Below are 18,408 nucleotides of genomic sequence, written 5' to 3' on the forward strand. Positions count from 1 at the left end.
TGTACTGTCGTCAGAGCCACTTTTTTTCTGCGCTTATGTTTCTTTTTATTGATCTCCGCTTCCACTTCTTCGCTCGTATCACAGTTGGATGATCTTGTAATCTATCTTCTTCTTTCTGTGATCTTTCTGCTTCGTGATCCACGATTCTGTTTCTTCTTTCTTCGCTTTACGGTCACTTTCCTTCTTCACATCGGATGACACCGACTTTTGACGATTGACAGTCTTCTCCTCTGTTCAAACTCGTCGGCTCTGTCGGCACTTCTTCGAGCATTACCATTGGTTGTTAATCGTTTCGCTTCCTTCTTCTGCTTCTCTATCTTCATTCTTTTGTAACACAGTGTTGGATAATTCGCCTAGCAAATCCTCTTTCGATTTTTCGATTCCGGTTCTTATTTATTTGGTTATTTGGTCTGCAACTCACAGACTTCTTCAGTGTCGAGTGCTAGACCTTTTTCTCAAATTCTAGGAGTTTTGAATTGCAGAATTCTTATCCGTATGGTTCCTGATTTCTTAAAGTCAATCAGAAGCTCCTCAACATATTTCCTACAAGATTTAAATACACCCTTAAATCCTAATTTACGAATCTCATAATAAAACATGTTTGGTAAGTGCAAATTGACAGAAAATTTACATTAACGTTTTTAAAAAATTCTACAGAAGCAATGACTACAAAAAATTGACAGAAGAAACGACGAATTTAACCAGGACAAAACGATAGACAATGTAAGACAAACTAGACTATATTAACTAAGTTATATATACTAACTGTATTTCGTACACAATAGTTTACCCTTGAAAAAGGCCAAAATCCGTGGCCGAAATGTCGGGCAGAATTAAATAAAATCTTGTAGAACATAAAGACTGAGATAGTTGAATAAATTAGTAATATCAAGTACCAGTGGACGTTAACGAGAGCTTAATTTTGTTTTACCAATTTAGGATGATAAAACGCCTAGATATAAGAAATGTATGTAATGTTTGGAATGTTTCTAATAAAGAATTAAAGAACTAATTTCAACAGTCTAAAATTTAAAAACAAATGTTTAAAACGTCAAAAACTTCAAAATTTTTAATACTTTTTAAAATTTCTCACGTTTTTTTTTTAATTTTGTTGATTTTATGAACACAAAAGTATTGTTACCCAATTGAGTACAATTCAATTCGTAAAATTCCTCAATTATCGGGGGTTTTCTTGCCTTCATACCAACGTGGCTCTTACAGCAAATGTTGCATTTCCATGCCTACAAATGCAAATAAAATTACCCAAACAAACCCAATTATCGTCTTTACCCCGCATCGACCATCAGCCCAGCCCCTTTCCAATCCCAATTGTCTTTGTTATCTAATGGATGTCGCGTGCTAGGCTCATAATAAGAAACGCAGAAGAGCTCAACGGAATACAAAAAAGAACCACTCACACAAACGTATTTTTATCGAAAGTCTCAACTCGAAACCCTGTGACAAAGTCTAACCAACCGGTAGACCAAACGGGACAATTCGAAGTGTCTGCTATCACACGCGTTTATATTAGTGTGAGAGTCAGTGCGGGTCATCCCATCCCGAAACCGACGACGACGAGGACGACGACATGCACCACAAAGGAATAGTGTGTTAATGGAACAAGGATTCTACGGTGGATATTCCACATTTTCGGCCCCGGTTGAAGAAAGGGGTTCCCCTGGTTGAAGCGGAGAGAGGCCTAAAACGATATTAAAAATACCCAGGGGAATGACACGCTCTCCGTTCTTTAGGCTGCTTTGAGGGGCTCCCGACAGCAGCACTAGTGATAGTAGTCAGCAATTTTGCCAGGAGACGAGTCTCACCCAGGGAGGAGTCATATTTCTTCCTTGCTTTGTCAAACGGAACATTGTCCCCCTCCGTTGAGCACCCAAAGTGACACTCACTCTCACACCGGTTTCTATACGGGCAGGAAGGAAGAGAAAGGTGTTCGTCGCCCTACCTTTGTGCAACATTGTGGTAGCGCACAGTGGTATCACTCATGGTTCAGAAAATTCAAAAAACTTAGTTGTCTTATTTTCCGTTTACTTGATTTCAATAATTGAAATACTATACCATCATTTTAAACATATTTTAGTAAAAGCGAGGAGATAACAAAGCATTTAAAAACCTAGTTTTGGTACAACAGTCAAACCAAGGTTCATGACCACTTCTTACAGCAAATATAACCATTGTGCAACATAGTTATTTCCAAAGGGAAAGGTGGCGGACCGGAGAGGAGCAGATTTAATGTCCTTGCTATAAATCAATTTGACGACAGTTAGGAAAAGTCACTAGCGAGCAGTTTAACCTCTTGTGGGAACACTTACAAGTTTTGACATAAACCTGGGCTCCGTTCCTCTGCTCTGTGTTGGTGCTAGAAGTGATGTCTCAGCAGAAGTCACTCGATTGAAGCCAAACTGTGCTTAATTAAAGTTCCGCAAACGTGAGAATACGCCACACGTTATTTTCATCCCACAATCCTATCTCGTGCCTCTCGAGATGATGCTTAACTATTATCGCACCGCGCTTGCTGACTCAAGATATGGAAATTTCAAGTTGTTTTCGTTTCATAATTTATAAACAGTACTTTAAATAGAACAACCTTGACGCGTAGTCGTCCTCGCTTGACACTGGCTGGCTGCTGTCGCCTTCTTGGAAGGAATGTAAGACTTCTGGATGGGCCCGTTTTCCTTCGCAATTTCACGCAAACGCTCCAGCGCCGTGGAAAATAACGACTTAATTGCGTTGTGGTTTCTGCTGTTAACCACCGTTGTTCTCACGGGGAAGCGGAAGAGTGACGCAATTTTCCTGTAGCAGACCGGGAGATAAGCTTTTTCAGGACCGACAGGCGATGGATACGAATTTTAACGAGATGAACGTAGGCGTCATCTGACGTAAAAACTTACGGCAATACGACGAAAGGTGCGAAAATGGGACTTGAAGATGTTTTTTGGGAAATAATGTGTGCTTCGGAATGGTTTTGGAGGATTTTACTACAAAAAGCGGTGACAGTAGAAGTCACTGACTTTACCGGAATAATACTACGTCATTTTTGGACATGTATGCGAGTTTAGAGTGGAGAACAGAAAAATGTGGCACTAGCATTAAAACATAAGACTGGTATTCAATTCACAAACAAAATCACGAACAAGAGAAACAGTGTGTGAAGAGTAACTAGATTGTTCAGTTTCTAAATTAAAAGTTATAGACAACCAGGATTCTCTCACGCTGATGAACTTTCAGATCTACACTCTAACGAGTTCATACTAATACTGACTAGAAAAAGGTTGTATGGGCCTGCGATAGTACAAAGCTGAGATCTCCAAGAGGTCAATAGAAATGCTGATAGACCTTCTTACTAGGTCAACACGGCATTAATTTATCTACAAACACTTCCACAGTTGCAGACAACTGAGAACTTTAAATACCAAATGATCTTCGTATATCGTATGGGTAGCACGAAGATATACTCTGGGAAGTTGAAAACAATTTCAAGCCGACCGACGGGACTCGAACTTATCTCCCTCAGCATGGTCTTGCTGAATTGCTGCTATGGCAGTTTGGGCCTTCTTGGATTGAAGATGTGAAGGTCTATACCGCAACGAGTTGTTCAATATTCTCAAGTACTCGTCGAAGCTTAAACTAGTTAGAACGTACATGAATGAGTCTTCGTGGTGTAGTGTATAGGACTGAGATACTTGCTCATGGAAGGTAAATAAATAAAATGTATCCATTAATAAATTTTGAAATTTTGAACATCCCTAACATTTTGATCGATGAACATCATTAAGATTCTCGCAACACGCTTACAAACGAATGCAATCCGAACATAACGGCAGTTCATTGGAGTAGGCTGTCATTGCTGTGGCGTAAATGTTCGTGTTGCGTAGCTTACGGGGGAGCTTGAGCGGAGCGGGACGACTGCGACTGATGGTCCACTGGTGTGTAGTAGTATTTTTAGGGCGAACGAAAAAAGGAGAAAATCAAATAATCTCAAAGAATCGTGTCTTGAGAGCTTGCGTATTGGTGTGTTTGGATAGCAATCTAGAGTGTCGTAAGAAAAATGTGATAGAGTGATTTGAGTGAAGTTCGCGGTGGCAGACGTAACTGTGAACAGGCCCGTTACTGTTGTCCACTAACCAGCAGATCTCGATGATGTTTCGAAAGAGCAAAGCACTGAAAATTTGCGACACGTGGTTATGAACATTGCTCAAAAACTCTGATGTTATGTTCGTAGGCCTGAAGGACAAGCAGATCTCGGATGCCCAAAATTATAGAAGTCTGCGAGTGGTCCCTTTTTGTCTTAATAAGCCTTTTGCTTCACAAAATTCTAAGTTTTTGAAGACTGTCAGAGAATCAAAAAGGAGATATCACGTTTGGAATTTCATTTGATTTGTACAAAACATGACTTGCACGAGGTATGTTTTATGGAAGATTTCCTCATAAGTTTCACCAGAAGTCTCCGCTGAAGTCTCCAAAGTGCCTATAAGTCTCCACAAAAGTTTCAGTTTAGTCTTTACAAGTTTGCACATCAAACAAGTTTGCACAAATCTCTACAGAAGTCTGCAGTTCTATGAGGAGAAATATCTACGGAAGTCTCCTCATAAGTCTCCTAAGAGATCTCTCCAAAGATATTCACGTCACTCTCTCTCAGCAATAACCATTGAAGATATAGTGTCGAATCCACAGAATATGGGAATGCTCCCCTAGTTTGTAAAACGTTGGGAGGGCGATACAAACCATTTGCGTTAGTGATCATCTCGTGCTGGTTATTAGTTTCATAGAAGCTCAAACTAGTTAGAACGTTCATGAATGAGCCTGCCTAGGTTATCACCGTTGCTTAGAAATTCAGAGGTCATATTCGTAGACTTGACGACCAATAAGATCTAACACTCGTTGGTACTTAATTGTTTGATCTGGCGTTAGTACAAATTTCAATGTTTAATCTGCGAGAGATCCCTTGTCTTCATAAACCTAAAGCCTTTTAGGCGGCATCCACAAATTACGTAACGCTCGAAGGGGGGGGGAGGGGGTAGGCTCAAGCGTTACGACCCATACAAAATTTTGAAAATTTCCATACAAAAAGCGTTACGGAGGGGGGGGGGGTCACAAATTTCCAATTTTAGCGTCACGTAATAAATGGATGCTGCCTTACTCAAATTTCAAGTTTCTGAAAGTTCTCCGAAGTCACGAAGGAGTTTTCAGATTACACATTGCAGTGAATTTGTGCAAAACATGACTGCCACGAAGAAGATTTGTTAACGGTCTCCTCAGAGCTCTCCATATAAGTTTCCTGCGAAGCCTCCAACGCCCCCAGAGGTCGTCACAAAAGTAACAATAGCAGTCTGCACAGAAGTCATCAAACAAGTATGCACAAAAGTCTACACGTAAGTTCCTCAGAAAAGTCAGCACTACTCTTCACAGAAGTCTCTACTGAAGTCATTCCTTAAGGCTCCACAGAGACATTCACGTCACTCACTCAGCAACAACTATAGAATCCACAGAATGTCAAAGAAATCAAAATGTATGCTCTCTGGTTTGTATAACTCAAGGAGGGCGACACAAGCAATTTACATTAGTGATGATCTTGTGGTAGTTATTTCCTCGGGAATATTCAAAGATTACAGGCAATAGCGTTATCTCAAATCGTTTTCAAAGATTCGATCCGATGAGGAACACTGCACTTGTTTTTTTTTAATAACAAACACTATTTTTAGGACTAAAATCTGAGATCCTTAAACGGAAAATGGAGAATTTCCAAAACAATGCCGATACAATGGAGTTCAACACAGCAGGAATCGAGGACGTCCGAAAACCGGTAAGGTGTGACGTCCGCCGGTGCATACCATGGAGAATCTACCGACTTGTAGCTGTAGCTCGAAGCAATGTGAGACACAAGGACTACCTGGAGGATTAGGGATTCAGAATCCAGTGTACACACCGAAATCGAGCAACAACGCTGCTCAAGGAGGGCAACATTCTGAACACTCAAGGTTGACGGAGATGAAGAATAAGGTCGATAAACTCATCCCGTTCGTCAAGGATCGCCACAATGTACAGACCGCGATCAGGAGCAAGCTGACAAGTGTAAAATCCTTTGTCAACGCTGCCATGAACGAGCAGCAAGCGCTTAGAAGGAGAGCAGAGCTTGCCGAAAAGGCACTGAAAAAGGTTGTGGAGCAAGCAGCGGCTGACAAGCTTGGGACCTCGAAGGCACGAGGCGACATACTTACGAAAAAGTGAGACAGAGAGTAACCAGGTGAAGAGGAAGTCCCAAAAAAGCAGCGCAAATAGCAAGGAAAAGGTGTGCCAGAAAAGGACGGGAACGATGACGGATGACAAAGCGTCGTCAACACCAAAGATAAAAAAGAAACAGAAAGAGAAGGTGGAGAAGAGAAAACACGGGAAGAAGTAAGGGATGAGACGCGCGCAGCGTGAGTGGTCGAAGTGGGATGCCATACTTGTTAAGGCAAACGACCAAACCATGTACGCAGATATTCTTCGAGCAGTTAAGGACGATGCGAACCTAAAGGCTTTCGGAGAAAACGTGGTTAAAACGCGGCGTGACCGAGCGATCAAGAGCTCGGTCTATCAAGAGCTAGTCGCAAACGAGGCTGACGTAAGAGCATGTACTCAGGAAGCCGTTGTTAAGTGCAGATATCTGGACGAGATAACAACCGTGGACGAGGAGAATGAGGGGCTGCATAAGTAATGCAGCCTTGGAGAGGAGGCCGTGGTCTGAGAAAGTCGTACGACGGCGACTCGTAGGCGAGCAGGTAGGCCTCCAATGCAATACGGTGCTTCAAGTGCATGGACTTCGGACACCTGGCGGCGAGCTTTAAGGCACAGAATCGAACTGTGCAGGAAATGTGGAGAAATATGTCACTTTGGGAAAGACTGCAAGAATCGACCAAGGTGCTTGCTCTGCTCACCGAACGAAGGAAACACCCGTAGGACGGGCAGCTTCAACTGCCGTAAATACCAAAAGGCGAGAGCAGCCCTACGGTAACGCAGATCAACCTGAATCACTGCGAAACCGCACAGCAACTGTTGAGGCAGTCAACAACAGAAACTAAGCACGACGTTGCGATAATAGCTGAACAGTATCGAGTACCACTCAATAATTGGGTGGTGGATAGCACAGGCACAGCGGCGATACAAGGGACGGGTAGGTTTCCTATCCAGGAAGTGGTTATCAGCTCAAATACTTAAATGTTCTAAATGCTTAACGTGCCTCCAAGAAGGACGATCGAAGAATTTAATCGGATGTTGGAGGAGTTGACCGACGAGCTAGTTGGTCGAAAATCAGTGCTGATTGGAGGTGACTTCAATGCATGAGCCGTGGAGTGGGGTAACAGGGTAATCAGCGCCAGAGGTTACAACCTACTGGAAGCTCCGTTAGCACATTTCGGAAAGACGGACGGGAGTCGATCATCGACCTAACATTTTGAACTGTACGGTAAGCGAAGAGTACACCCATAGTGATCACCAGTCGATACGCTACAGGATTGGCCAGCGGAATACTGCGGCAGTGCAGAGGAACACAATTTGCGACCGGCAGTGGACGACGAAGGCTTTCGACATTGAGGCATTTCGCACCGACAGTGATGCCCTGAATTTGAATGCGGTAGGGCTGATAACAGCGATGGCAAGGGCAAGTGATACGACGAAGCTACGAAAACGGGATCCCCGCAACGTTCGAGACGTCTCCCAGACTGGTAGAAAGAGGCACTCAACGCCCTCCGCACTGCTTGCCTTGAAGCCAGAAGGCGTTACCAGAGAGCAAGCAACGTAGAAGTCGTATTCCAAGCAGGGAAACGTGAGATAACGCTGAGCAAGTATGAGTGCTACAAGGAGCTGTGCCGAGCGGCTGACGCCAACCCCTGGGGGGACGCTTATCTAGTGTTCATAGCAGAAGTCAAGGGTCCATCAATGCCAGTTGAAACGTGCACTATGGGTCTCTTCCCAGCGCACGATCTGATATCGTGGTCCCCCACACCGTATGTCGACGAGGAAGAAGCAAACGCCGAAGATCGTCAGGTTTCCAATGACGAGTTTGTACCAGCGGCGAAAGCATTGAAGGTGAGAAAGGCCCCCGGACCGGATGGAACATCGAATGTGGCACTTAAAGCTGCGATCTTAGCGTAGCCGAATGCAGAAATGAAGGTGATGCATAAATGCCTGGACGAAGGTCACTCCCCAGGTATCTGGACGTCCAGAAGCTGGAGCTGCTACCGATACCAGGAAAACCACCTGGTGATCCATCATCATACAGACCTATATGCTTGCTCATGGAAAGGCAGTTCGGGTTCCGGAAAGTCGACGATAGATAAAATTGGAACGGTCCTGGGGAGGGTCGAGAAGCTATTGAAGCAAAAACGAAGAGATATTCGTTGCTGCGCTGTAGTTATGATCGACGATAAGAACGCGTTCAATAGCACCAGTTGGAAGGCCATCGCCTCAGCGCAGCATAGAATGCGAGTTCCTGTCTATCTGTGCTGGATTCTGCAGAACTACTTCGAGAAACGGGTGTTGGTGTATGCAACTGACGCAGGCCGAAAGGAGTTAAGAGATACTGAGGGAGTTCCACAAGGTTCCATACTGGGTCCGACGCTGATGAATGGGATGTACGACGGGGTTCTATCACTGGAGTTACCCATGGGCGTCGAGATCGTCGGCTTTGCTGATGACGTCGTGCTTACAGTAATAGGTGAAACGCTGGAGGAAGTGGATGTGCTAAAGATAGCCCACCACAAATCGGAGGTGCTATTAGTCAGTAATCGCAAAGCGGTTCAGCACGCTGAGATTACCGTCGGCGGACATGTCATAGCATCACAGCGCGCTGCCGCGGTCGCTCAGACACCTGAGCGTGATGATAGACGATCAGCTAAACTTCAACAGACAGGTCGACTATGCAAGTGAGAAGGCGGCAAAGGCTACCAACGCACTTACAATGATCATGCCGAATACTCATGGTCCGAGAAGCAGTAGGAGGCGTCTTCTGGCATACGCTAGCTTCGTCGATACTGAAATACGGAGTTCCGGCCTGGGGTGCAGCACTGCAAACCAAGCGCAATCGGGACAAGCTGATCATCCTGGGAGAAAACATCGAGTGTCATTGGCAGAGACGCGCTAGACAGGTGAGGAAATTGGCGAGGATCGGCTCGCTGGTCAAGTGGCAGCAAGAATGGGATGCCTCTGAGAAAGTTAGGTGGACCCACAGATTCATCCCGAAAGTGTCGACCTGGGTAAACAGAGAGCTTGGCTAAGTGAACTTCCACCTGACACAGTTCTGTCAGGTCCAGTTGCTTCAAACAGTGTTTGCAGCGGTTCGGCCACGCGCTGTCACCGTTCAGTACCGTGTGTTGTGAGAGAAAGAGGAAATGCCCGAACATGTTGTCTTCGATTGCCCGAGGTTCAACATGGAACGAAGCAGGGCAGCGGCTGCTTTTGGACAGGACTTCAATGCAGACATAATGGTAAGCAAAACAGTAAGCGATCCTTACTTTTGGAATATGGTGAACTGTATGGAGGTGGTGATAACGTATATCTTGCAGAGAAACTGGCGGGAAGAGGAGCGAACCGAGGGGCAAAGAGCAGTGCCTGCCTGGTGACAACCTCCAACGCCGGGAGAAGTCAAGAGGAGAAGGAAGCGAGAAGGGAAGAAGAGGCTGAACGACGGAAGGAGACAGAGAAGCGGAGGAAGATGAAAAGGCAGTTTGCTTAACATGCTTGAGCAAACCAGTGGAAGACTGCGCAGAGTGCAAGAGTTCAGAGCTACCCGTAACGCTGGTAGATCACCTTTTCGTGGTGCGTTACGGGGTAAGATCTACCATATTGTACTCTAGTTGTATCTGTTCTTGTGAATACCTATAAGTTACGGTCGGAAGACTATAAGAGAGTAACAAGCGACTAAAACCCACCTATTTGTCCTAGATGATGAGGAGGTCGAAGTGTAAAAATGGCTCAATCAGCATTTGAGGTTGGTTTCAACTCATGAGACAAGTACTTTCCGGGTTAAAGAGTTTATCTTTCGATATCTAGGAGGGAAACGATTCCGAATCAGTGGAGTAGCAGACGTCCTAACTTCTAAAATAAGCTTCTTTTTTCAAGGAATCTAAATGTCTCATGCGATGAAACCTGTTCACAGTTTCAAAAAACGACTTTGAACATTATAAGTAGAAGCAATAATTTGATACGCTAGAGTACCGATGCATGGTCAAAATCAGTATCATTCAACCAGCTTAGTGACCGAACCTGATTAAGGGGCGCGCTTTTGAGAGTTTAATGGTGATAAACTGTTTTCTCCAAAAGGTATAAAAAGCGGATCTTTTTCTAAATAGACTCTATGCAAAATGGTAAAGAATGATATTTGTATAAAAAACGACTACTTCATTATTTCTCAATAGTAATGGAGTAGAACGACATGCACTAAACAAAGGACACGGGTATACCACAATAGATCAAAGAAAACTGGTCGCAGTGGTTCATCCCAAACAGAAACAGAAAAAAAAGAGTACAGAGCGGGAAAACGATAAGAGCTTAATAGAGGTGCAGATGCACAGATACCAACATTGACAACATGGCCAAGATTGTAGTCAACAACATGTCCAACATTGTAGTCAATGTTCTATATGGACAAAATCAACAAAATTTGTTAGAAAATTCTAAACAAGTTCTCAAAGTAGTAAAAGAAATAGATAAATAAAGTCTAAAAATTATTGTTTGCGAAGGTACGAAGTATCTCAAAATCGTCCAAAATCCCTAGAAGGAGTCTCGAACACGCATTCGGCTGAATACTTACCAATTGCGCAACGGTAATTTCACCAAACAAAGAACCAACAAACACAAACACAACGGCACTTCCGGCTCATTTTCGAACGATAAAAAGCAAGATTGCCCGATTCAAATTCTCGTGCCGCATGAAACGGGCTGCGTGTTATGGCTTTCTTGTTTTCACCAATTATACCGAAGCCGCCCTGCATCAAAGCACGATTCTGCCGAATTTCATTTTGGGGGTGGAGGACAGCATCCTAGCGTGGCAGTGAATGCCGAATTGCCCCTTGAAATGGTTATGGTTACCAATCAGCTGACGACGACGGCGGTTGCCACACGGAACGCCGTTATTATCGCGCCGGGATGTAAAACTTGGAATGCTTGTTTTATATTCAATTTTCAAGCGATTCTGGTTCTGCAGCGGAGTCGTTGGCTTTTGGTGCGTCGAAGATGGTGTGCTTTTTGGGCATAGCTATGCGGGCGATGTGGAATAAAAACACCGAAAGTTATACCTTTAATTTCGAGAATGGACGCAATTCGTTTTACGACGGATTTTACCACCAAGGATGAGGAAAGGATGAGAATGGTACATTGCTTGAAATTACATATCAGTCTAATCTTTGCTTGATTACCTATTCATATGGAACAGACTTAAAAGGGCGGTATACCTCAGTATAGTAAATTCCGTTAAAAAAAAAAGAACCCGTATGGGTTTCGAACCCAGACACATTCAGCATACGCCGCGGACGTTACCACAAGGCTTAAAAAGGACATAGAATAGTTACTCTAAAGAATCTTAATCGTATGTTTAACGTTACTCGTTCAGTTAACAAATAAAAAAAATGATTCCGCCTCAAATTGTCAGGTTAAATTACTTTCTTAGAATTTCGAGGTCAAATGTACTCACTTTGTCAATCCTTTCTTCACTCTTCCCCAACACACGAAAAAGTTTCCTTCAAATCTTTTGTTACTCGCTTTGTAAGGAGTTTATAAAAAAAACGGAACTTGTTCGACGTAAAAGTTTATCTTTTGATACCATCGTCGTCGTTCTCGTTGTCGCGCGAGAGGGCGCTCTCCCACACTGATGGTGAAGTGATTTTCCAAGTTTTGACTCCGAACAAGGACACTTTAGCGCGCACCCCCCACTGCCAAAGTTAACAAGCGTTATTACACATAACTGAATAATAAGCTGCTGCTGTGTCGGTATCATTCTACTGCTATAATTACGCTCGGAAAGTTTTCGCAAACTTTGGCTTTAAATTGATCTCCAATGCAAACTAACGATACAATCGTTCGGGCTGCCTACGCAAACCGGCACAGTTGTTCGGTTGTTGCTAAATTTAGCATAGATGATATTGGGTTCACTTTCACTAGTTTCGTTCTCCAGAGAGGTGTTCGTGTGTGTTTTGCCACGCTCATCTTCCTACATCCGAAGCGCATATGGTAGCACCATTTATTTCCCTCTATCGGTGCCAGAATGTGTCGATATTTTCCTCAACATTATCTTCACCTACTCCGGGGGAAACGATGAGCTGAATTGAATCATCAGAGAGGGGGGTAGGCGCAGAGGAGCGAAGTAACATTATTGGAATATGTTTCACTCGTACTCTGTACGCTTCTGGGAACAACACACCATCCACGAAGGCAGGCTCATGCAAACATTCTGTAGCACTTAATGCGATATTCCTCCCTGTCGAGCAAGAGGCAATGATATTATCATTTATCGCATTGGAATATGAAATTTTCCAAATCATTAGCTGTGTGCTATGATTCGGTAAAAGTTTGATGTAAAACTTAGAAAATTATTTATAACGTTTCAAATTTTTTTACGCTGTTTTAATGTGGTTTGCTAAATTCAAATTAATTTTAAATAAAATTAAATTTATAGATTTCAAGAATAACAACCATGCTACAACTAATTGATTCATCACTTATGCGTGTCTTTGAATTGTCTTGTACTTAACTTGTTATAAGTCAATGATGTTCTTAATTTGAGAGCGGTTTCTAATTTGGCCATCGCCAGCGCCACCTCGCTTGAGCTGTGTATGAAAAGCGATCTGTTTTCAAGATGCGTGAAATCAGTAAACGCATGTGACTGGTATACGGTTAAAATAAATAAGGTCCACGAAATACTAAAAATGACGAAAAAATTCGAGGAAATAATGAAATAGTATTTGAAGTCAGGGATTGAAGTCTTGTGAATGACATAGAACAAATTGAGTTATTTCTATAAAATTATTTCTATAAAACTTAACTAATATTAACTTTTCTAATAACTGTTTTTGTTTTTATTTCAGGTACGTTGCTTGAACAGAACACAATCATAAACTGGTGGCTTGTGTGAGTATTGAACAAATAGATCTGAGAATCAAAAATCCTCTGTTTTAGAATAAACTGAAATCGCTATTGGGGACAAACAAAACTTTAAAATAATTAATTTAAAACAACACAACATTTTTTTCGAATTCCCAAAATCCAGTTAAAAAAATAAGTGTAGTAGTAGAAGAGTACACTAATGTAATAAACTTCAGTGAATTTCACGTAAATATCAAGAACTGAAGCGTTCGGTTTATCAAATCATTAGACTCTGGCTTTGTTTTACCGTCATTTATTCTAAAATTGGTTAACTGCCATCGAAATTCGTTAATTAACATTATTTAATGTTGATAACTTCTGAGATTCCACTAAGGACCACTGCACAATGGTCCGTATCGACAATTTAGCAATTTTGTTTTCTCTGTTCGTCGATTTTAGACGTATGATGTCTTCAGAGAAACTATTCATAATTGAGTTTTGCATTCATAATTAAAAAAAGAGTTTTGCATCTTCTAAGAAAAAAGTTGAATAGGGTTGCCAGTTTCAATTTTTACGCAAACTTTTTTGTTTGATGGAATTTAAGGCTTTCTTCAAATAGCTGTGTGTGGAAAAGTTACAGATCCAGTTAAAACCTACAACTTTGCTTAGGTAAGCACTTCGATAAGTTTAAAATCGAGTTTAGAGGGTTTTTAAGTGAATTTTCTTAATTTACATAAGTGACGTTCTCACAGTTTTTGCAGCAACAGTTGCCTGATGCACATTCTTTTGAATGCCGTTAAATGAGAAAAAAATATCGACCCAAACCCATTAGTAATGGACATCGAAAGATTTAATAGTTCTTCGCTTAATTTGCTTATAACTTCAAAATCACAAGAATTAAAAATTTGCAATCTACTGAAGACCACATTCCTTCAAAAAAAAAACCTAAAAATATATCTAAACGAAATTGTAAAGCCATAACTTATGAAATACATGATAAATGCATACAGGGGAAAAGTTTTTTTTTCAAGATTTCCGTACCTCTTCTGGACTCTTGAGAAAGTCTTGGATGAGTCTCAAAAGAAATTAATAATGAAATAATTGAAAAACTACCCCACAATTTATTAGAGGGAATCCTTGGAAAATCTCCAGTAAAACTCTTTGAAGGGCTACAGGAATAATTGTTGTTGGGTTTTGTGTTTGAGCAGAATAAATTTTAAATTGAAGAATCCAAGGAGGAATAACTTCAAAAATAGTTCCAGAAATCTTCGAAAGCAATTCTTAAATTTTGGACAAAATTATGAGGAATCCTTGATTGGATTTATTTGAAATTCTTGGAAAAATTTCTTAAAGATTTTGTGGAGTAATCCCTGGAAGAAATCATGAAGCAATTTCTGGGATAATCTGTGGAGTAATTATTTAAGGATTGATTCTGAAAACGGCTGAAAGTATTCCTGAAAAATTGCAAGGATAAGTTTCCAAGGAATTCTTGTATGATTTCTCGAAATAATTTTTACACGAATCACACTAATCGTAGAATAAACCTCCGTTATTTTTCTGTTCATTTCAGTAGGATTTTTTTTTTGGTATCTTAGGGCAATACCTGGAGAAATCGTTACAAGTATAAGAATTTATAAAAGAATTTTCGTTGTAATTCCGTTGCTTCCGTTCTTAAGGATTTGCTGGAGCAAATTTTTAAGGAAATTCTCTTAGAATATCTTTCTTTACCTGAAAAAAGCTCTGAACAAATCTCTAGAAGGATTCCTGATCACTTCAAGAATTTTCATAAAGAATCATTGCAATGCAAAAAAGGAAAAGGATCATTAGATGGATAAGATATTTTGCTTAAAAAGAGTTTTTAGAGTCCTTTGTTCACCTTTATTCGCGTTATCGAAATATGCTTTGGTAATTTTCAAGAATGTTTAATATATTGCGTACAAATATTCATTTCGATTTGGTTCAGGACATTTCTCATAATAAAATATTCTCAAACCTGGCTTCCTCAAGCTTTAGTTATACAGGGCCCTTTGATTTTCGAAGATTAGCAGCACGATGTATTTTTATGTTAGTTCTGTTCAAAAGTACTGTTCTGAAATAATACTACCTTTATCGATATACTAGATAATAAAGGGGCCCCGATTCGTAAAATTGGGTCCCCTCTGAAAATGATTTTCCTTGCCTCAATAATTTCAGTTTGTCGAAAACTCAATTTATAATGCTGTGAGAAATTTTCACCATGTTTTCAAGGCCCCTAAGGACCCAGGGCGCACCCACCGCACTCCCTAGCTACGCTACTGCGGGCCACCCTATTCAACTTTTTTCAAGATTCAAAATTCAATTATGAATAACTTCTCTGAAAACATCATGCGTTTAAAATCGACGTAAACTGAAAAAACAGCTTTTTCCTGCAAAATTGTCGATTCGGACCATTGTGCACTACACACTGGACCAGGAACAGAATTTAACCAGACAAAACCATTCTACAAATCTATTGTTTTAATAAGAAAAAGGTCATAGGTATCATAATACATCCGGCAAACTTTGACATCTGGTAGATTAAATATAGCGTATTTCATAACATTGAGAAGTTTTTCCAAACCTTGCAAATTCGTGAGGACCTCATGCAATCATCTGATATTTTTCGGGAACCCCATGAAGCACCTTGAAAATTTATGCAACTTTCTGAACACCTATGAGATTTCGAGCAAATCCTTTCGATCTCTTTTTGAAAACTTATGTACTCCTGAGGCATCGTAAATGATCCATGTGGAATCTTTAAGAATTATTGCTTTTAGTAGATTTGACACTTGGAGATTTTAAAAGAAATATCATGAGCGTCCAAGAGATGTTCAAAGATTTCAAGTATCCCATGAAAATTTATGCAAACCTTCAGAAGCACCTTCGGAGATGTTTTTGATAATATTTCAATATAAGTGAAAAATACTTGGAAATTACTCTAAAAAGTCACGAAATCTTCCAAGGGCTTTGGGAACCCCTGGAAATCTCCTTAGTTTTCCTGAAAACTCACTTGAAAATCCTGGGTACCGCGGTCAACAACTTAACCCTTTAAAACTTCTTGCAAATTTGCGGATTTATGAAGACTTTTGAAAATCCGTCGGACATCTATGATTGTTCTTGTGGAAGTACTAAGGATATCGAATTATTTCTTCAGAACCCATGGAAGAACATATTTGAAAACCTGATGACAACCCCTTGAGTACACTGTTTAAATCTTTGATTCTATGAACTTTTTCAGAACCGCTATAAACTCTTGAAAACTACTTTCTATCCTCCAATTTTCCTATCTTCCTTTCTTCCTATCTTCATTTCTTCCAATCTTACAATCTTCCTATTTTGCTATATTTGTATCTTCCTTTCTTCCTATCTTCCCATCTACCTTTCTTGCTATATTCCTATCTTTATTTCTTCCTATCCTCATATCTTCCTATCTTCATTTCGTCCTATTTTCCTATCTCTCTATTTTCTTACCTTCCTATCTTCCTGTTTTTATATCTTCCTATACTTGCATTTCTATTTTTCAATCTTCTTAACTTCATATCTGGCAATTTTTCTTTTTAACTATCTTTCTCTTCTAATATGGCATCTTTAAAGTTAATATATCATCGTCAATTTACCTTAACCATTAAAGATTGTTTCAAACAAAAAAAAAAACGAACAAAATTCATCCTGCAGTTAAATGCAGTCAGTGGCACTCCTGAAATTCCCAAATCTGCAAGCTCCATCAACGTCCCAAGTCATCCAAATCCTTTGAAGCCTATGCCACCAGGATGTTTGTGTTTCCACCGTCTTCAACGTTGAAGACGACGACGACCACCGCTCGCATTTATATGGCAATTTTCTACAACATTTTCCAATGGCACATCGCATCACCATCTTCTGGAAGGAGAGTGTCATCGTCCTTTTCGCATCGGGGGCACTTCAGGAATAACATCTTCCGTGCTGCAGTTGGATGGTACCTTGTAACAACAGCTACGTAACCGACGACGTCTTCGTACAGCCATCATCATCATAATCGTGTACTGGGAATGGGGGAGGTATTGGGGACACATGTCACTTCGACGCCGCACCTCCTTCGACTCGAGCGTCGCCTGCTGATGGGCTTCCATCGAGTGTCGTCGAGCTTCCGATCGCAAATCGACGTGGAAAACGCGCCTCGGTCGGGCGGAGAAGGAGGATGACACTTCTTCCATCCAATATGTTTTCATGGAACCGTGCAAGGGTTCTTCCCCATTTGCTTGTGCTGTAAGACGAGATGGGAAAGAGTGCAAAGCGGGTGGGGAAAGCGTTCGGTTTCGATTTCCTTATTCTTATTGGGAAAACTTCCTCGATTTTGGGCTGATCTTCGCACCTCGCAAGAAGCCCACCGCAGCAGCGCACAACGACCACCGGTGACACGGCATTAGTTTCTCTTGAAGGGGTGTGTGGAAGAGAGTGGGAGGACACCGGAGGAGCTGATCTATTTTCAATATTCTGTTGATGACTCCCCCGGGGATGCACACACCGTAGGCCGGTAGAATTAAGGTAGGGAAAACGACGCCAGAAATTCAAGCCTTTATAGAAAGCTGAAAATGAGAAAAACTCGTCATGAATAATGTAGCAAGAGTGGAACGCCATGGTCGTCGTCTTCGTCTTGGTTCTTCGAGCAGGCGACACAAACTGAAGCTGGAGGTGGCACTGCCGTAACGAACCGAAAGGTTCTTTAACTTTAATGAAACTCCACTTTTATTTTTTCCATGCACTCTGGCTGATGATGATATCAAACGGTGGTATGTTCAGGGGTGAAGAAAAGGGGGGGTACTGTCGTTATAAGCATAATTATCCCATGCTGCTTTTGTTAATTTTAACATTTTGCCATCTAGCAGTACATTTTCACGTAAAGTTTTGGATAACACTTACAAAAAAACAACTTTGTTCGGAAACTCCAGACTATTTGTCCCATTGATGAATTTCTACGCATAAACGTTCTGCTATTGAGTTTCTACGCATAACTGTCACACTGTACAACTCATGTAACTAAGCTTGAACATAATATTGAGATCGCAGTTTTTAAAATCCCATGTGAAACAAATCTTGTTCTACATCTGTATTCTGAGGGAACATTCATATTAACTCTTCTGCAGTCGTCTTTTAATTTCCGTAAGTTCGACCTTGAAAATCGCGGCTTAAGGACATTTCGTCGAATGACATTTGATCGAATGACGTTTGGTCGAATGACATTTGGTCGAAAGTACATTTGGTCGAAAGGACATTTGGTCGAATGGACATTTGGTCGAAAGCTTATTTTGAAATGGTTCATTGAAAGATCATTTGGTAAAA

At 41.2% G+C, this 18,408-nt stretch overlaps 1 protein-coding gene across 13 annotated transcripts in view; it reads left to right on the top strand.

Moving 5' to 3' along the window:
* The window catches only part of LOC5571120 (protein muscleblind), a 353,898-nt gene that overhangs the window by 12,272 nt on the left and 323,218 nt on the right, over positions 1 to 18,408 (top strand). For 12 of the 13 annotated variants that reach the window (XR_002501876.1, XR_002501877.1, XM_021851941.1 and 9 more), the window contains exon 2: positions 13,074 to 13,116. The exons of the other annotated variant lie outside the window; for it this stretch is intronic. The gene's annotated coding sequence lies outside the window, so the exon portion shown is untranslated. The remainder of the gene's footprint in view (positions 1 to 13,073; positions 13,117 to 18,408) is intronic. 13 annotated transcript variants of the gene reach the window in all.

This window comes from Aedes aegypti, chromosome 3, assembly GCF_002204515.2.
Source record: "Aedes aegypti strain LVP_AGWG chromosome 3, AaegL5.0 Primary Assembly, whole genome shotgun sequence".
Taxonomy (NCBI): domain Eukaryota; kingdom Metazoa; phylum Arthropoda; class Insecta; order Diptera; family Culicidae; genus Aedes; species Aedes aegypti.